General features: G+C 39.1%; 1 long non-coding RNA gene across 1 annotated transcript in view; it reads left to right on the forward strand.

Moving 5' to 3' along the window:
* Positions 1–21,332, forward strand: part of LOC107053541 — a 150,883-nt gene that overhangs the window by 23,557 nt on the left and 105,994 nt on the right. Inside the window, exon 3 of the long non-coding RNA XR_005860585.2 lies at positions 2,292–2,381. This is a non-coding gene — a long non-coding RNA (uncharacterized LOC107053541). The remainder of the gene's footprint in view (positions 1–2,291; positions 2,382–21,332) is intronic.

Raw genomic sequence — 21,332 nt, forward strand, 5'->3', positions numbered from 1 at the left:
TAGGACTGCATTATGTCTAGGAATTGCTGTTCCAGTCCCACAGATTGCACAAAACTGGTCTTAGAATATTTTTTTCTGGAAAGAGGGAAAGTGAAGGGTCTGTGTTTTGTGGGAAAGTAGAGAAAAAGCTGTAATGTTCCTACAGACCATACCCCCATGGGCAGCTGCAAGTCCTGCCACTTCTTCCAAGCACTGTCAAGCACATGAAGGGTTGGGTGATGAGAGTGAACCACTTGGTTCCAGTTTTGGGAGGTCAGAACAGGAGTAAAGGATCACTCCCTCTGACCAAAGATGACTTTCTATCTCAGCATGAACCAGGAGCTAAGAACAGTGATGAAATTTTACAAGTTAAGGCTATCCAAAAATATAAAAGGTTCTGCCTCATTTAAGACTGAGGGGAAAAGAAGGTTGGGACTGAATTTTTAATATTGTTTGGGAATCCAGGTCCCTCAGACAGGCAGCGTACATCCTTGTGAGCATGAGGGAGCACTGGGGACAGTGCGTGACCTGGTGTCACTGGCTCCCTTCTGTCACTGGTGACAATGTGTTTATGGCTGGAACACAGCCCTAGTCCCGGGGTGGGGAGAGGCAGTTGGGGACCCGAGGACCAAACAAACGTCAGTTCTGAAATCTGCTCTCTTGAATAGAAAATGTCTCTCTCTCTTTATTTTCTGTTTGTATAAAGTGAGCAGTTGAGGATTAATCAAACAACAGCAAGTATGACAGTCTGGTACTGGAATTAGGACTTAAAGAAATCTGATGAAGCAAGTAGCATATAGGGCTTGCTTGAGATGAGCATGACAAAGAAATTGATGATTAGGGAGATACCCTTGGAAATCCTCCAACAGAAGTTCTGCCATTGATTTCTTCTCACACCGAGAAAGAGCGAGCCAGGTCAAGAGACTGACAAGCAGTGTGTGCAGGGAAAAATAAGTTGCAGTCAGGCAATAATCCCAAATCAAAAGGAGTTCAGGAGAAACAGAAGTACCCAGGCTTGTTTATTTGTAACTGAATTCCATAAGTATGGATGTTATTCTCTGAGGACACAACTATATTGATATTTCCAACGGTAAAAGCTAGAAGGAAAACAACAGAAGAGAAGAACAAGTTACACGGAGGTATCAATAAATTATTCTCTTTGCCATGCAAAAGAAGCAAAAAGCTGCCCATAAGCATCTTGATAAATTCTGCAGCACTCTGAAGCACAGCCCTTTGTCAGAAATACTTTTTTTTTTAATGATTTGTTTTTTAAAAATCTCTCTGAATACTGGTGGTAGGGATTTACTGCTACCAGTAGCAGTTTATTAATATTATAGAAATTGAATATTTTCTTGTATTAGTTTCTTTTTCTCACATTGCATATATTGGACTGCAAAATTTTGCCAGCAAACTTTCAACATATTTGGTTTCCATCGATAAGAACATTGACTTTATTTTAAAGGACCTGGATTGGCATTTCAGTTTCTGGTATCCGATTCCTGTTCCTGCCACAAAATTCATATTTGATCTTGAATAGACAGCTTAATTTGTTGTGCCTCATTTGTCTCTTTGTGAAAGTTGACCTTTGGGAACATTGTTTCCAAATTTCATCGTCCTCATAATTTAAACCCGTTTTCTAGTTTCTAGAATGGATGTGTTTGCAGCAGAAGCTGCTGTATAACTCTGTTTTAATAGGAAACACCCTTGCTTAAGCCTGCTGCTGGGTGTGGGGCACCCTGACTGTGTTACTCCACCCCAGATCCTCAGCCCCTCTGCCTCTTGCAGCTGCAAGAATATCATAGAATGATTTGGGTTGGATGAGGCCTTTAAGATTATCTAGTTCCAACCCCTCTGTGATAGGCAGGGGAACCTCCCACTAGACCAGGTTGCTCAAAGACCCATCCAGCCTGGCCTTGTGTGCTTCCGGAAAGGGGGCACCCACAGCCTCTCTGTGCAACCTGTTCCAGGGTCTCACATCCTTCACAGTATGGATTTCACTGATTGTTTTACTATCTTTTAATTACAAAATACAATGGCAATAAACATGTGCAGCCTTCCTTTGTGCAAAATTGTTTCTGTAGAAGGTGTTCTGTTGTGATTGCTGCTTATATTAATGCTATGTGTTAGTCCCTGAAGGTATTGTAAGGACTGGGCTTTTGTGTAAGCTATTCCCTTTTTGCTGTGCATGGATTTTACTTAACTATTGCAAATAAAATATATTTGCACCTATTGTTCTTGAACAGATCTGCGTCAGAGTTTGTTTTTAAGCTGTATCCCTACACTCTGATTATTGTATTTCTTTCTCTTTCTAGTGCCAAGGTCACAGCCAAAAGGTGTCTCTGATGAAGATTTGAGTGTGCAACTCAGCAAGCTGCTCGTGAAGAGAGGTCTAAATGAAACAGGTCAGTGATATTTACATAATTTTGATCTTCTGACTTAGGGGGCAGTTTTTTTGTGAAATAGTATAGAGATCAGTTTCTTAAGAGTTATTTATAGAAAATTTTATCTAAAGTGAAGTTGGCCAGACCAAAGCTGGATCTAAGGGTTCTTTAGGCTTGAACAAAATGTTACATGGAATGTCTTGTCTGGTTTTCTGGTAACTTTAGAGGTACCTGAGGCTTTTATTTATTTATATTATATTATATTATATTATATTTAAAGCCCAGATGCAAACTGGTTGCTGAATGTTTTCTCTAGGTTTTAACACATCTCTGTGCATCTCATCTCTGTTAGAGCAGCTAGATCTGATCTGGTCTACATGTACAGGATGGCCTCAGGATGTTGCAACGCTGTGTGCTAATAGATTGCAAATACCTGTGAATATCTCAGTGTTTTAGGAAAGCTTTCTGGGTTGCCATTTTGCTGACAGGAGTCGCAGACTCAAGCATAGTTGAAATGATGTGTGGTTTCTGCTTCAAATTCATTAGTGCCTTTTTTAATGTATGTAACCTTGTGACAAAAGTGGCATTGAAAACATGCATGGTAGAATGATGTGAATTCCATATTACTCACATTCTTGTTGCTTTTTTCTTTTTTTTTTCCCCTACTATTGAAAACAAATATTTTGTGTGTGTCTTCATGTCCCATATTAGAATTAAGTCTGAAGGACTCCCATGGGATTAGGATTGGGCCTAGATGTATGTGAGGACAAACCACGTTTTAGACCCATCAGAGTTAATGGAAGTGAGCTAGGATGTATATGCTTGTGTATATATATTTTAACCTTGCTTTAAAGTCTCTTGCATAAAAAATGTTGGTTTCCAGGTGAGTGGAAACTTGAATTTAATCAGCTCGTTGATTAATGCCTTGCAAGTGGAATTTCTTTCCCTTGGCCTCCTTTTTCAGGAGTACGTTATTACTGTTACTCTCATTCATAACCAGATTACTTTTAAGTGCTTAGTGAAAGGTGCATGTTTATGCTTAAGATAAATAAACAGCAAACAAATCCCAAACATGAGATAGTACTCTGCCTTCCAGAGCCTGCTGAGTTCCCAGGTGTCTGTACTCCCAAGTGTCTAATGCCAGCTTACAGCACTGCAGGATCCTACTCTCTCATCAAAATGAGCATAAAACAGAACTTTGCCCTCAAATATGAGAGCTATTCCACTGTAGCTGTACCTCATAGGATATGCACTGCTAGGGTCTCTTCTCACCCCATCAGCTCTTTCTTCTTCCTCTAACAGATGAAGTTCAGAAGTGCTGATCCTAAATAGCAGTTGCAAATACAAATGGTTTGGCTTTTTTTTGTGTCTTCCTCTTTTCCAGAAACTTCTCCTCACAAAGTCAAAATTGAGGCCAAATTCGCTCTGTAAAAAGCAGCTATCCAAAGTCTTGGGCCACTGCTTATCTTGCTTCCAGGCCAAGCCATTTTTTTGCTATTGAATTATTTACTTAGGATGAGAGTCATCTATAATTATCACAGAAGCATTAGAATCCAACAGGACTTTGAATACATATTTAAAATGTTTACTAGTGTGTGAGCATATTCATTTAATGCCTTGAGAGACTTAGCTTTTCATTACAACTTCACATGTGGTTTGTCCTCATTGGTTTTAACTTTCCAGACTGTAAGATGCTTGTCTCGGCTTTTTGTTCTGTCTGTTCTTTTGTTCTGTGCTTCAAGACTTGGCAATGAGATGTATGGTTCCCTTATGTGCACATACTATGTGTAGTGTTTCAGGTTCTAATTTACACAAGAGACTATGGGCTTTCCATGAAAGGCTGTGATTTGACGTGTGCAGTGGCACTGTGTGATGTTTGTTGTTTGCTTTTTCCCTGTTCCTTTTCTCATTTGTTTGGAATATACATTATTATGCTTGAAAAGCATTTAATAGCACTATGCTGGATGTCTTGCTCATTAAATCCGTCTCATAATTGTCCCAACTCTGTTGCAGTCAAAGCTAAACTGCACTAACGTTTCCTTGCAGCTATTAGATTTTGAAAAGCTTACTTTAAATGATTTTTTTTCATTTATTGTCAGGATTTTCTGAGTCTTTTTCTTTTTTTTCTTTTTTTTTGGGGGGGAGGGGAGAATTACTTCTCAGAATGAAAGACAATGAAATATTTATTAAGCTTGCTGGAAAAACTCTGGAGGCAGGATTTATTAATAGTGAAAATTCATTATTGATGTTCTCAACTGATGGACAGTTTTATGCTTATTTATATTTCTTATTCTGAAGATGGCTTAGCTGGTGGCTACTCACTGTGAAAAATCCTTCCCAGTCTCCTGAGCTGACAGGTGACTTCATCCTTTGTGTTTAAAAGCTGAACCTCATGATTTGTGCCTATCAACTCGGTTCCACTTACATCAGCTAAGGCAAACAGTTTTGTGTTCCTGTTGTCTGCTTTTCACACGTTTCTCCCAAGGCTACTTCAGACTGTCCAAAACTGACTTATCTTTTGATGGCTGCTCTCTTTGTACCAAAGCTTCACAGATGTATTTCCATCACCTCTGCCCTGACATTGACTTCAATCTCTCCCAGTACAGCGGTCTGTGGTCCAGCACTTCCGTGAGTCCATGATAAGACTGCAGCTGGGGATTCTAGGGTGAAGTAGATGTTTTCTTTTACTTCTCTAGTGATGGTCAGAGTTCCACGTACATACATTGCTCAGATTTCTAAGTATTCCTGCATTATGCCTACAACCACAGGAAAACTTCTGAATCATTTCCAAAGGTTTTTTTAAACTACTAATCTTAACTTCGCATTCTTAACACACACATAAAGCATATGTGGCTGAGTGATGGTTCTAGCAATGAAGTGATGTGAATCCAGTCCTTTGTGATGCTTAGGAGCACAAAGTGCTGCTTTTAAATTCTATTTCTCTGGGCCATGTGGCTGAGGGCATCGTACCATGATGTCACAGGGATTAAGACATTCATATGGAACATTCTAGGTTTTGATAAATAACGGTCCTTAAACATACTGGTGTTCTATTCTTTGCCACTACTGACTATCCTATGTGTTTGATCTTGTTATTTATAAATACTGCAAGTAAATTTCATATAAAACTCAATACTCGGAATGTATAGTGTTTTAAATTAGTGTTCCCAAAATATCTCCCTCCCAGAACTCCTTCCAGAATACAGTCTGAGCAGGCTGCTTCTTCATTCTCTGCAGAAGGATAGGGGAGTGAGCCCAGACTTGAAATCCACCCATATCTTCTGGAAGAGGGAAACAGCACAGCATATATACTATTACAGTGTCCCTGCTCTCTCTTTTTGCTTCTTCCTGTCCCTCCCTTTAATACTCAATACTTCTTCATCCCAGCAGGAGGCACGGGAACCCTTCAGAAAACCTAGAAATCATATCCTTTTGGGCTCTGAGATGCACTGTAATGAAATTCCCCCTTAGCCCAGACTTTTCCATCCTGGGTGAGCTGGTATTATATACCTGACAACTACAGACATTAAAACACAACCCACCGAGCAGAGATTGGAGTTCTGGTGCAGACAGTTATTGTGCCTCACTGTCAAGCTTGTTGTGGGAAATTGTTAAAACAAGTTGTTCTCATATGCACCTAAATGAATAGTGGGTTTTAAGCAAAACTGCAGTTAACCTTTTTGAGACAGCACTCGTTACAGTAGTGGAACTTATATTCTAGATCTTTAATTTGTAGTGATGTTTGCTATGTGGTTAACTTTAAATCACTGCACCTATGAAAACCTTATGGCTGATTTAACTCTGGAAGTCACTGCCCTCCTCCTATGCTTCGGGCAGTGAATGAGCCATCCCTTAGTAATTTCTTCTGAAACTGCAAAAGACCAAAATCTTTTCTTTCTCATTAATTTCTAGATCTGCTTTGACCTGTTTTCTCATTTTATATTTAATAAGAAACTTATAGAAAATAGAGCTTTTCGGCTGTAGTAACCATCCTGGTATAATGTTTTAGTCTTCCCATGACATGCTGCTGCTCCTCACTTGGTAGCAGTTTTCTCCAAATTGCTGCAGCAAGTCTCTCATTCCCTGTGGAAACAGATAGCTCTGAAAATATTTTCATGCCAAATGTGCACAAAATTATAAAGAGTTAAGTTCACAATAAGACATTCATGCAGCACTTCTGGGCATAGCTCACTGGCAAGTTTAATTGGCACTCGGAGCTCAGAGAGCTCCTTCCACCCACGTCCATGCTTCAGCCGGAGCCTTCGAGGAGCCGGCACCACGTAGAGGCTATCTCTGCTTGTTGAGCTGACATGAGGCAAGCTATTATCATATAAATGAGATAAGGTCTCCGATAACTGCAGGCTGAAAGTAAAACTGAACCAGATTGCTCGTGGCTGGAAATTTTAAGTTACCTTTCTGTCTTCAATTTTTTTCTTTAAAGTCTGTATACTTTTTCATTCTATCCATTAGCCTACTCTATAAATGATATAAAGAGCCCTTCTGCTTTCCATTAGGCTACCAGTTGTGAATCCATTTTTAGAGCTAGAACTTTCCTGGTGCCTTTTGTTTCCCCCCAATTTGCTATTACGAAATCTGGATGCAAAAGTAATAAAACTGAGAAGTAATAAATTTGCTTTGAAGAAAATATGGATGTCAATCAATGATACAATGCAGCATAATTTCTTCATTCAATTTTTAGAGAGTTTAGGAGGCTGTTCTGGGGCTGAACTGCTCCTTGGGGGATTAAGAGCTAACCTGTATTCCTCTGGTGAATGATCGTGTACTTATCTGGTCCTCTTTGTGGGTCATGTAGATTCAGTTTACGTATATGGTTGGCTGATCCCTTTTCCCCTAGCCCAGCTTTTCCCATAGAATTAGATAATTAAGTGGTTGGGAGAGTGTCTTGGGCTTCCAGGCTCTGCAGCAGTGGGAGTGAGAAAGAAGTGGTGGTGTTAGGTATTGCCTTATATATCTCACCTTGATTCAACTGTGTATGTTTAGTTTCTAGTGATGGCTGCAGCTATTGTTAATATTAGTTGCATGTTTAAGGAAAAAAATAAATTTTCTGCTAGTAATTACTAAGTTACGAAATATTATTCTGAATAGAATAATATATGGAAGAATATCCTAGAAACTGCTGTTCCTGCCTCATTCAAATCTGAAATAAATACATGGAGTAATACTTACGTGATGTACCGAAGGGCTGTGGTGTGTTGCATCTATTGGCTCTGCAGTACTAAGTATAATTATGCTGAATGTAGGAGCGTGTCAACAAGGGGCAGGAGAGCTCTTCTTCTCTCCAGTCTGAGGGTTCTTGTGGGGCCACTGCTGTTTTATCAGACAGATGTCTTAGTCTTTTAACTTAGCTACTGAAAGCTTTTCCTCTCATTACTTCAACTGTGAATTTTTTCTACGTAGTGTCTCCTTGGATGGTTTGAAGACCTCTTCCCATCAGTATATTAAAGCTAGAAATGAGTTTATAACCCTTTGATTAAACCAAATGGGTAACATAAAGCCATAGTGAGAAAAGTTATTTTTATGCTACATACATAACAATTCCATGCACAGAGTTGCCTATAACATATAACTAAATTAAAGCTCAACTTGAATGCTACTGAATTCTTGGGATATAATGAAAGCTCTTACAAAATATTGCCTCCTTTTAGCAGTATCTTCCTCCATTTACAGTGCTACAGTCCAGTATTTCTGCTTATGCTTGCTACCGTTTCACAGTGTCCTTCACTTCAATTTGATGCCCTCAGCAAAGGAGTTGCTGAGGGGCTGGTTGTTCTTTTTTTTTTTTTTTTTTTTTGTGTGTGTGTGTGTGTGTGAGTTGGCAGAAATATCAAGCCCAAGGAGAAATGAAAAAGCTACACTTTGATCATCTAAATTCCCTACAGTATTATGAACTGTAATATAAATCTTTAAACTTGAAGAAGAAATTTTTGGAAGGTGGGTCAGATACTTCAAAGAAAACTGGCTCCATCTAAAGAATAAGGAATCTATTCCTCTGGAACACAGTGTATCCTCTTGAATACACAGTTATCCAAGCATGTGAGTCATCCTATGGATGTGTTGCTGTCCAGAGGATACTGAAGCACAGAGAGAGAACATCTGATGGTGTAAGAAGAAACATCAAACAATAAAGGTGGAATGAGAGAATAATGAATACTAAGATTAATATTTCAGCAACTTATTTAAAACTATCTAATTGCAGTGCTTGAGGCATTTGCTTGGGTGACCAGTGTGGGAAATCAGTTTATTTTAAACATTTTGCAATCTTGGAGAACTCAAAGTTTTTGGCCAACCTAATGCATTATTGCATACATCTGAATTGGACAGAAAAAGTGTAAATCCTATATATAACAAAAATTGATGGAGAAGTAGGAAATCTTGGACCTGAAAAATGAAATGTGAAGAGCATTCAAGGAGATGGAATCTGCGGTTTTCTTTGTCTTGACTGCTCTTTCTTTGCAAATAGGAACACATGGAAGATTTTGTCATAAGATTTCTGAAGGTCATTCAGACCATACTTTTTGCACTGGCTGAAATTAATCTGCAAGGCAAAAGTTAAACCATCAACCTGCAGGAAGCCAAAAGCAGCGAAAGTCAGTGGCTCAGTGATTCCAGTCTGTTATTGATAAACATCAAAGTGTACATCACGACTTCTGAAATAGAGGAAGAGTGCTAATGCCCTCTGCATAGAGTTGCCTGCTGTGGGTTCTCAGCTGGAAGAGAATAGGTTTGTGAAGGCATGGTCATAGAATCATTTAGGTTGGACAAGATGAACTATCAAGCCCAGCCATAAACTACAGTTTGCCCTGGGTCCAGTACAAACAACTCTCCCATCTTCTTTGTTCCTATTGTGAGAGGACATGGGAGGGGAGTCAGTGAAATGCAGCCTGACCTCACTTCTTTTAAAGGATTTATTTATGTTACAGAGGGCTGGAGCATAGAACTGGATACGTTTGTTAAACATGGGAAATAACTTCTAGGTGCTGCTACAAGCTGGTTCTTAACGATGAACCAAAAGAAGTTAGTCTCCATCTTATTAGTTACCATGGAATGGTAAGCTTTTACATTTCCAGCCTCCAGGCTGTTATGCGTGTGCATAGAGCAGTATGGTTTTTGTGATGTCACAATAGAAGACCTTGGGCTGTAATGATTCCTTCTCCTTTTCTCTCCCTCCTCCCACCCTTCTGGATGATAGAATAAAACCTTTCCAATTGCAGCTAAATAAAACAGCATCCCCAAAGGCGCAGGCAAAAGCAGGCTAACAGATAGCTAAAACCAAAGTATATACCTTATGCAGGGCTTTATATGCTCTGGAAGAAACTTTTGCCTTGCGAAAGTTTAACATTAAGCTATTTGCAGTGTGTACACTAGAGGCTTAAGTTTGATTGCTGGGCATCAGAGCTAGAAAGGAATAGAGAAAAAAATCCATATTGTATTATCGAAGACCGTGAATGTGTCTGATGTTAAGGAATCTTCAGTGTAGCAGAGAATGTGTGCTGTAAGCCTTTAGATAACTCTATTTTAATGTCCTCCTAGTGTAAACAATACAGTGAATTCTGTCAGAGACAGAGGCTTTGAGCTCACTTGAATGTTTTCCTTCCACCTTCCTTGTTGGCATCTCTGTAGCATGAAAGGGCATGTGGAGAGGAAAGAATAAAAGTGTTTGCTGTGAATGGAAACATTGATAACTCTCTATAAGCACTGAGTTCAGCTAGGAGAGGTTGAGAAACCGCTGCCTGTAGAAATACCTCTGCAGCAGGCAGCAGATGCTTTTCTAGTGTTGCTGTGCCGGTGCCTGGAGGCCCACTTCAGCTCCAAGCTGCATGGGAGGACCCTGGTGGCAGCAGGCAGAGCTCGGATGCATTCCCCCATGACAGCTGCCTCCTTCATGTTGCAAGATCTTACCCTGCTGGGACATGGTGTAGGCAGCCGAAAACAGATCCTTCACAGATTGGCGTCAAGTAAGAGTATCTGGCAGCCAGGCTATGTATTTGTGTTAAGTTTGCTTGAGGAAAGCTCAAAATACTCATAGTCTTAGTAGTGATGTGCCATAATGAGATGTTTTCAGGTTTTCCAATCAGCACACATGTTGCTCTGTTGGCCAGGTGTCCCTTTGAAACCATCTCATCTGAGTTATACCTCCTTACTGTCAGCACTCACTTTTTCTGAACATCTTAAATACAACCCTGGAGTCATATTCAACCTTTAATTCCAGAACAGAGTGTAGTTATTATTCACCTTACAGTTAATTCTCTGACAGAATTTCTGCAGGGTATGAATTTTTTTTCTGAGTCTTCCTTATGGAGTTCTTCAAAGCTTATGTCTAATCTTTATTTCTTTCGGCATTGGGGAACTTTGTTTCACAAACTTGTTAAGGTCTGATTGTGGAACAAATCATTAGATACTGAGCTACTAAGTCTTTGTAGCCTAATTAAAAGCAAGCTCCAACTGGAGCCTGTTTGGGTCGAACACCCTGTGTGATCTCACAGCAAAAACAACTGCTTCATTAGCAAATGACTGGAGTGTCATGCTGAGTAGGACTTGTTTCAGTGCCACAGTAGGTGAGACTGTCCCATGTTTGATCAGCCAACATACAATCAGCATGGGGATTGCTGTCGGGATGAGTTGCTTTGTGGGTGATTGTTCCATCTCTCCTCCAAACTTATGTGCAGAATATTGCAAAGGCATTCATCTGGGGGAACAGGTCAGCAGGATAAGCCTGTCTCAAGCTGAAGCTACCTTATTATTTCTTTTCACCATGTGCTTAATGCCTTTTGTTAGAATAAAGCACGCAACTCTATTAGTATTTAGATTGTGTCAGTACCTAATTCTGAAGGCTTGACACTTCAAAGGTATTTAAGAGTTCTGAAATATTCATAAAGCTTCCTTTCTTGCCTTTAGCCATCTTTTTACCTAACTTGTACTCCTTGGTGTAATGATGCAAAGACTTGAGATAGTATTTAAGTCTGGAATAGAGCAGCTTGTGGCTTTTTACTGTTCCTCTGATGTGTTGCCACTTGCAGAAGCTGCGTCCTCAATTAAGACAACAGAGAAATTGTTGAGTGTGTCAGATTAGGTGTAGTCTTGGCATTTGCAGAGTTGTATGTTGCCTCTTGAATTGAGCTGAGAATCCCCTTTGGTGGCCCTTATGTAATCTCTGCTCTCAGCTGAAGACTTCAGGTTTGAAATACAAAACAAACAGACAAAAAACAAACAAACAAACAAAAACCCTAACCAACAAAACAAAACCAAACTCACAACCCAGAGAGGCTGTGAGCATTTCTGAAAATGCCTGAGCATACCATCTTTAAATGCTTGTTTTAACACTTGTGCTAACTGGGATTTCTTCTCTGGTAGGTCACTGGTGTAAATGGGTTAAATCTTACAGGGAGAAGAGATGGAAAAAATAAAAGTGAAGTTATCTATATATATAGATATATGGTTTTTAAGGTTTTACGTGGCCGGCTCATCTCAAATTGCCTATTAGTATATTCCTTCCAACCATTTACATAGTACCTAAGGCATTGGACTTTTGACCCTACTTTGTGTAGTCCATTATGTACTGCTTCTGTGGTATCTGCTTTCACTTCAATGTTTCAGGAGAGGAAATAATCCAGGGTAATATTTTTTTTTTCCCTTGTTCCTTGTTTCATAGTGTTAACCCCCCCCCCCCCCCTTTTTTTTTTCTTTTATAAAGGAGGTTTAAGTGACTTTGATAAAATGACAAGAGTTATGTCAGAGGTATCACGGCTAAGCTTTTATGAGTCCTGAATAGAATCTATAGCAGGGTACAAGCACATACTACTTATGCTTACAGTGGAATTAAATCTAAACAAAATGCACTGGAATTAAATAACATAAAAATAATGAAATGATGTTCATTCCAAAAATTCTCCATATATATCTGATGTTTATATTGTAATGTTGTATTTTGACAAATAAGAAAAAGCTTGTAGGATATCTAGATCATGAAAGACTACTTAAAAAATACACTAGGCAACCGTAACTTTATGTATCAATAAATACTTGGGCTTTTAAGAGACCTAAAAAGCTATTGCTGGCTATGAAATCATCAGTTGCTGTCTAGAAGAACAATATTTGAAGCACTTATTCAGTAAAATGTGTAGCATAAAACCCTCAGAGTAATAAACAACATAATAAAAACTGTCAGTGCCTTAATTGTTTAAAAGGTGCCTTCGAGCCTGAAGCCAAGGCCACATAGTTAAAATAATGACTTAAGGTGTTATAAATTTATGTTCAGTTCCTTGCTTGGCTGTGGATATTTTCTACATGACCAGTGGTCTGTCTCTGTGTTGCTTGGCTCCCTGCATGCTGCTGTGGATACGCATCTGTATCTCTGCTCTGCAAGGCAGATCCTTGCTTACCAACTCCATGCGTGCTTCTCACTTTACTCTTGTGGATAGTTAGCAGTATCAGCTCCAGCTAAAACATTCATGATTTATCTATTTTATTTTATATGCCTGATGGATGGAGTCAGTGCACACAGCTCCACTGATAAACAGGACCTTGTTAAGTAATGTTATCTCAACTGGATCCCAAAACAGGAGTGATATTTCCTCTCTATTTCCCGCTGCAAAATACTTGTAGTCTGGAATGGGTGCCACACTGTACCAGAGGAAAATGTTTTTGGTAGTTCTGGATAGAGATTTATTTTCCTATTGGAATAACACTTATTCATGTGAAATATCTTCTTACTCAGGTTCAGCTGGCTATCAGTCCCCTTTCCATGCAGCCCTCTGCCTTAATATCTGTTGCACCAGAACAAAATGAACTGAAGCAAGTTTACATCCTACATGTTAGGACCCCCTGGGTGCAAGTTCAGGGATTAATCCTTTTGCATTTTTGTATTTGTGCCTCATTGTCACTTGAGGTTGCCAAGCTGGTGGCAGCATGCATGAGGCATTGCCACCCAGCAAGTCTTAACAGGCTAAAACTCAGTGTGACCTGAGTGGCAGACTAATGCTCAGTTCATTGTGAATATAAGGGTAAGATGAAACTGGTAGACCTAGTTGTTAACTATCTAGATGAAAGGATTCTAGAATAATGTTATATTTTTGGAATGCAAGCGTTGTATTTTATTATATTTATCTACACTGCTGGTTCTTGTCAGCACTGTTGGAAGTAGGATGTGGCTGACAAGTTAAATTACTTGTGTAAGAAAGTGGAATTTCATGATTCAGGGCTCTGCCTGGCCAATATTTGAGGCAGCCCAACTTCCAGTTAAACCCTAGCCTTCACTGCTGCCAGAAAAGTCCCAGTGAAAAGATTAGATGTGTCTGAGAGATGTGAACAGAGAAACATATGAACTTGTAGAGCATCCTGCTCCAAATTAAGTTGTGATTATTGGTTTAATTTTTTAATTTTTTAAATTGTTCTTCTTTGCAAGCCATGGAGGAGATCAGTCAGTAGGGAACTACAGTGTGTTCTTCTGAACGCTTGCTTTTTTATTTAAATATTCAAACCAAGGAACCCCTCCAACCATTTATAGGTCCTCTGTGCACTTCACTGCCCTCTGGGAAACATAGCTTTGTGGACTGAGAAGCAGTGCTCCCTGAATGCTAGCGTTCTCAATATCTGACGTTAGAATTTTTCATCCATTCACCACTGTCTGCACCCATCCACCTGTTAGTGAAGTGACACAGCACAGATCTGAAAATGCGGCAGACTAATGATGTGTCTTTGTATACTTGAGGGTTGTAGATTTATTTTTTGAAAGGGTCTTTGTCATGTTCGTGCGTTGATGTAAACACATAGAGGTGGTAATTTGGAGTCCTGAATGTTATCTCCAATGTAATCCACCTCCTATAGCATTTTCTGCCCAAATTATGAGATATTTGAGCCTCAAGTTCAGATATCAGCCTTTGGTCAAAAACACTTGTGGATCTCCCTAGTGTTATTCCAGAATACTAATAAAATATGGAGAACAAGAGAAAGAAAAGGCATCAGCCTTTACTTGATAGTCTTCTCTGTATTTTCATTACTGTCTAACACTTACCCAGCATTGGATCAGCCCTTGCTTAGGGCCTTTCCACTTCAGTGAACTTGTAGCACGATGCCTCATGCAATGGAAATATCTGGGCAATTGGCACTGAGCCAGGGCGCTTCCTTACCAAAGCTGTCATGATCCTCGCTGTTTATGTGTTGCCATGGGGACACCACTTATTTTCTTCGGATATTTATCTGGGCAATACGTGGTGTAAGCAGGTATAGCTTCAGATGGTTGACATTTAAAATAAACTGATTACAAAGCTACTTTCATTTGCTCTGCTCGGCAATCTAAGGCATTATTTATACTTCTGTTATAAAAGCTCCTGGCAAAAACTGTCTAGGACTGTGACTTCAAAACCTAGAGACTAAACAATTACTTCAGCAAAGATTTCAGTGTGCCATCTGACACGCTGCAAATTGCCCAGCGTATATAATCCTATTAATGGAAGTGGAGAGATGAGATCCTTTTATGCTCAGAATCAACAAATGCTGTAGACCAGATCTTGCTTATCTTGAACAGCTAAATAGCACCAAGAAGTAAATCTGATGGTTGGCTCCTTGACTCACCAAGTAAACACAGATAATCCCACATACTCTGAAATTGCCAGGGTGAAATTCTGCTGTTGCCTTTCATCAGAGAATCACTAAGATCTATTTGTTTCCCTTCCACAACCCCAGGCCTGCATGCATTTTTTTCATGCTAAAATTTTCTTTGTGTTGCAGTATTACCAACAGTATCCTATTTGCCCCATTCACATAAATGCTTCCGCTTCTGTTTTTGACCTCTACGTAAAAGAGACCCTTCTCTGTCATGAGCTCTAATACTTTTCAGGAAATAATATTCCAATATTCCTTCGAGAAATGATGTATTAAAAAAAATACTAACGAGGTCACAATGTCAGACCTTCAGAATTTAAGAAACAACTGTAGATGCCCAATGCAATCTCTCTGAAGTACATCTGTGCACTTTTGCTGCTATCAAGTTTTCATTTAATTCTGTGCTAAGAAAAACAAAAACTTGTTTTTTCTCATTTAATAAGGATTTTTGCATATTATTTCTTACAGGGTTTGAAATGATTGATTTCTTATTTTGTAATTGTATGATTATCTTCCATTTTTGCTAAGGGCATTATGGTTAGAAATGCACAGCTGCCTGTGGACAAGCCTCAGAATGAAATGGCACACCTTGCTGCTTGGAGACAGCAAATTATCAGTGAGAGATGGAGACTCTGACTTCTCCTGCCTCCAACAGGCACAGGCACTGATGTTCTCACCTTGTCTCCTCAGCTATGTTCTCATTTCCTTGGCCTGAACTTTTCATCCTCTTTCAGTTGCTGATCCCAAACCTGCCTCACTTCTATACTAATCCAGAGCTCCTAAAGCATTTTTAGGGAGATTTTTTATGCTGTGTCCCCCTGACTCCATACAATTTCTGGCATTATTGTTTTACAATTGATATTTACAGGTGTCAGAAGTTAAAATGAATGTTTGGGACTCATTCTCTGTTCAGTGCTGTTGTCTTCCTGTAGGAAGTAAGCATTTGTAGAGGTTAAACTGAGCTACTGTTACCTTTTCTACTTTAAAATCAAAGTAGAACGAATAACAGTCAGGGTGGTTGTTACCTTAGATATCTGATAAGGCAAATGGTGTCTCTATCACTAGGGAATATACAAAAAATCATAATTTGGGTTCAAAAGAACTTCCATAGGTCATCCACTCCAATCCTCTGTGCAAAGTAGATCGGGCTAGAACAGGTTGCTCGAGGTTGTGTCCATTCATGATCCTGCGTGCATTAAAGCCTGTGGATTGCTCCAGAATTTCTGGGACACCCTGGGCTTTCTGAAATGTTACCTGATACCCTCTGCTTTAGTGGGCTGAAACAGTATGCCTCAATGGGGTTTGGTGAAGATACAGGGGGATAAAACAGGCAAATGCAGGAAAGGCTATACTGCGCTTTGCTTTTGGAGAAAGAAATCAAAAATAAATCCTAAATAAATGGAAAAAAAAAAAACAACACTGGTTTCCACCCACACATTTGTGTGTGTGTGTATGTTTATTTATTTATTTATTTGGTAGGTGCTGTGTGTTTTAAAGTGCTGAGCTTGTAGAATGCAGAAGTAGACTCAGTAGGTCACAAATAATTGCTGAGGAATTTCATACCATTCCCAGAAAACTTCCCTTTGAGCTGCTACTGCACACTGCACACAGTGGGTATTTATTCTGAAGAGAACCCACAGTGTTTCTAATGCCTTTTGTTGCATGTGCTGTGCATCTCCCGTGGTGTGATGTAATGCAACATGGCATGTGGTGTTATAAATAGAATGATGAGATCTTGCAAAAACCTGCCTAGCAGGCAAATACAGGCTCTCTTTTTTTCTTTTTTTTTTTTTTTTCTTTTTTTTCCTGCCAAGATGTACCTTCTTCTCTTGCACCCTCCTGCTCGGGTACCTGATAAGTGGTTGGGTTAGAATGGTTTTTCCTCCCAAACTCCTTTTGTTTTTCAGCAGCACTGCAAAACATTCATGAAGGCAGTGTCTTTCTTCTGTCAGCTCCTGCCTCTCCTTTCATCTGTGTCTATGCATTTCTAATTTGCTCGGTGCTATGGGCAAGATGTTAATTTTAGTAACCTTGTGTAATTACTCTGAAGTCAATGGAGTTAATGCTTGCGTACAACGCTTCTCCAATCAGAATCTGGCTTCATGTCATCTCAGTGTATTGAATGTAACAAAACCAAACCTTCCAGTAAATTCAGTCCTCAATCTCTGTGTCTTTCATGGCAATGCCACTTGTGGAATAATATTCAGTGTTTTAAATAGGCTATAGCATCAGAGTTACCGACGTGACTGTGTGTGAGCAGTTCCCTGGGCTTTCTGGCAGTGATACTGCTCTGCAATTTCATGGTCCCCAGCTTGTTCTGTGCTCTCTGCAAGAGTGCTGGGTTACTATATTTATACTCAACAGTTAAGAATACTGCTTCACCAGCATTTATTTCTAGAACTGTTTGGGTTTCCAGGCAAGCCTCTCCTCTGAGTCCCGAACCAAGAATAGTGCCTTCTAGCTGTATCTTTTATGAGTTGAAGGTCATATATCAATTGCCTGCTAATAGGCATTAGTTTAAAACATCAGCTGTAAAACTAGACTAATTGGGACTCTCTCTTACATTTTTTTCCAGTAGATAAATATATATGACTGAAGTTTTTTTTATAGGGGAGAAGCTGTGCCATACTTCACTTTGTTCCTGAAGTGTGAAGAGGAAAAGTCAAATGTAGCCAAAAAATAATAGGCTTGTTTAAACCTCCCAACTGATAGTGAGTCCATACAGAAGAAAACATTAACCAGGGAAAATGTTAGCACATGAATGCTGCATTGAGTTGAAACTCCACACATTGTGTTTGGCTCAGTAATTTAAGCAAAACAAAACAGATTCTGCCTCAAGCAACACAGCCCTTGTTAAATTTCACAACTCGTGAAACATTTGCAATGCTATAGTGTTACAAATTAAAAGCATGTTTATATGCATGATTAGATGCATATCACGGAATAGCAAAGTCTTTTTTTTCTTTATCTTTCCAGTTATGCTGAAAATGATCTTTTAATAAACCTTATCTTCTGTTGTGTCACTTTTTCCTCAAGTTTTGAATATTACACATCCCCATTTAGATCTGCTGCACGTCGTTTTCTTTTTGTCTTCTTTAAGTGTTGTTCTCCGCATCAGGATTTCTTCTCTCTTAATTTGTTCTCCTCCACTTGCAGGAATTTATTTTTATCCATGGTAGAGAAAAGCTGTTTGACAAAGCAATGAAAACAAATGTTGCTCTTTCTTCCATCATAGAATATTTTTCTTTTAAACTGGTGTGCTTCTACATACAGACTTTGTGCTCCTCATCAGACACATATGAATGGGCTGCAATCCAAAACACAGAAATTAAGGACTTCTCCATCTATTTAGCTGATAGCCAGGAAGTAAGATAAGTTCAGGGCTCTCTGATGCTTCCTGAGGAGCAGAACCAAGTGTTACAATGCTTGAATTCTTTGGTCTTTAATTTCCTTTATTGGAAATCAAAATATCTGATTAAAAAACACAAACCATAAGAAAGTGCAGGTGCTTATAAAACCTACATAAGAGCTCTTAATGCTGGTATCTTGTCTCTCATTCTTGATGGATAAACATGAAGAGGTGACTAAATAATCCAAGTACATGCTTAGGGGATTTTTATACATTAAATGTTTAGTTGAATTATGTATCTGTGACTACATTAAAGCCTGTGCTCAGCAATACAATGAAATCTGAAGTTAAGCATGGCTTTAATAACCTCCTGGGATTAAACAATGACTTGTAGTAATTTGAATAAGTTTTCTAAAATTACCCAAAGTTTTGTTCTGATAATTGTCTTGTAATAGGATGTACAGAGCAACAGAAACTCTTTCTGGAAAGGTGAGGAGAAACTGAACTCCTCACCTCTGACCTAATCCACTGGTAGAAAGCATCTGAGATGTCTTAAGGTGTCCTCAAGTTCTCCTGTGCTACTAGTTGCCTGTTATCATGCAGTAAGCTGGTACTGCAAAGAAAAGATACATCTGCAGTTGGTACCATGTTTTTGCGTCAGTCAACTATCCTGTAAAACACTGCTTAAGACAATTAAAGAGCTTTTGCATCTTTAATCAAATCTGATGCTTTCGTTGGTTTGCTTTTCCATTGTATTCATGAGGGATTCCCTCATATTGAAAATCCAAGCATCAGCTTGCTTTTCTGGGACAGAGGGAGAGTGGGAAAAAGCAAGTTATTCCTTATGCTACATTTGTTCACTTCTCATATCTTCTGGCTGCAGCATGAGCCTGCAGTGAAGTGTCTCCATGACCCCTCTGAGAGTGCTAAAGAACTGGAATTGGAGAGTGTAAAGAAAGGAATTACCTGAAAATCAAGCAATGTGTCTGGGACAATGCAAACTTGAGTAATCCATTCCCAGCCTTCTATGTTCCCAGAGACTTTCCAATACGTAGATTTTCCTGGAGGCAAAGCAACTAGGTAGAGATGGAAAGTAAACTAAGGAACTCAAGATTGCTGATGTGCAGTGGCTGTTTTATGGTTTTACTTCTGAGCTGCTGAGACGGTCAGAAGTAATTTATTTATTTTTGCAAAGAAAGGCATTATGGAAAGTGAGGTACAAGACTACATAGAAGAGCAGTCTCCTGCCAAATGCTGGCAGTAAATCATTGACTCCTGCCTTCCTGTTTCTGGAAAGAACATTTGGGCTGCCTTAGAGCTGCTGTAGGGGAATGGGATGTGCTTTGGTCATACAGTGACAGCAGTGATGGCAACTGTGGCAGGAACTCCCAATATTTGTGTTTTAGTGAGCCTGTTTGACAGGCTGGTTGTCTGTGTCTTTGTGGTGTTGTGCCATAGTGGGTTGCTTTTTTTTTTTTTTCCTCTTCATTTTTTTCCCCCCTCCTATTAATCAAGCTCAAAAAAGAAATGATAATAAGTCTCTGTGCTTAATAAGACTATGATCAAATGATAAATGTTAAGGACACTTTCCATACCTCACAGCAGCGTACATGGTCAGCATCTTTTAAAGTAAGTGATGAACCAGAAATTTCTCCATTTATTAAGCTTCAGAGCACATCACAGCTGTGCAATGAATTTTTTTCCTCACGAAGCTTGTTTGAGAGCTGTGCTCTGGAATTTGTGTCCAATTCTTTCACAGTTACATTTCATGTTAATGGTCTTACAGCACAACTGAACTCAGCACGTAGTAGACTTTCCTTCCCCATGTTTGTCTTGAATACTGGAACAGATGAAATGTGAGGCAAGCAGTGTTCAAAGTCACTCTGATGTCAGACTAACTTTTCTATCAAGATTGTTAAGTGCAACTGAACAAAACACAAATTGCTTTCTTTTTTTTTTTATTCTCCTGAATTTATAAAGCTTGTTACTAAATGAAGAGTCAGTTTATCATCCTACAGATTCCTGATGGAAATAATTATCTTCTCTCACTGCTGAGAATCAGTGCAATAAACTATTCTTGAGATCTATCCTACCAAAGATAGGTGTTTAAAAATGTTCTCTGCATGAGTAATTGTTTTCTGTGTTATCTGAAGAGAGAAATAGATTTACATCCCAGAAACAATTGCAATCTGCTAAAATTGGCCACTTTCACAAAAGCCAATTAATTTTTTTTCCTGTTTTCCCCATAAGAGTTCAATTTTGATATGGAAACTATCTTGAGTCACGGTGATATAGGGGTCAAACTTATCAGAATATATTTTCTGGTCATTCATCATTGTGCTGTGTGGGTCTTGACTTCATTCCCCCTGCTTCCACTCACTAGGAACGTGTCATGCCTACTTATTTTCTTTTTGATTATTATTTTCTTTTTGCTATAGCTTTCACACCAGATTTGAGTGCAAGTTCTTTAATCTTCTCATCTTTTCCTCTCAGAGTAGGTTTTTCCCATGTCTGAGAGTTCCCCTTATGCCTGACGGTGCTGCTCTGAGATGCTAGAGTTTTGGTGGAAATCGGGGGATTATGGTTTTCATTTGATCAGAAAGCCAATCATCTTGATGGAGAATTTATATCAGATTTGTCCCATTAATGATGGTTAACAGGATAGTTAATCTGAATAATAATGCTTGATCCTGGTAATAAAATGGTCCAGTTCTTGTGCTCATCAGTAGTGGTGCTGGGACTGTGCCTCCCTTGTTGTTTTTAAGAATGGGAGAATGAATGCTGCACTGTGCTGGTGAGTAAATGTCATTAATGTTTGTTCAATAGGAGGCCATATTACCTTAACGCAAGGTTTATTTTGTGTCAGTAAACCTGGTCATTTTAAATAACTTTGAAAAGCATGACTAAATGGTCAGAATTACAGAACAGTGCAACAGAAGTTTAAATAGCTTCTTCGTCTATTATGTGCAAGAAAAGACAAACAAATTCCAAGCCTTTCTCAT

The sequence above is a fragment of the Gallus gallus genome, chromosome 5 (genome assembly GCF_016699485.2).
Source record: "Gallus gallus isolate bGalGal1 chromosome 5, bGalGal1.mat.broiler.GRCg7b, whole genome shotgun sequence".
Taxonomy (NCBI): Eukaryota; Metazoa; Chordata; class Aves; order Galliformes; family Phasianidae; genus Gallus; species Gallus gallus.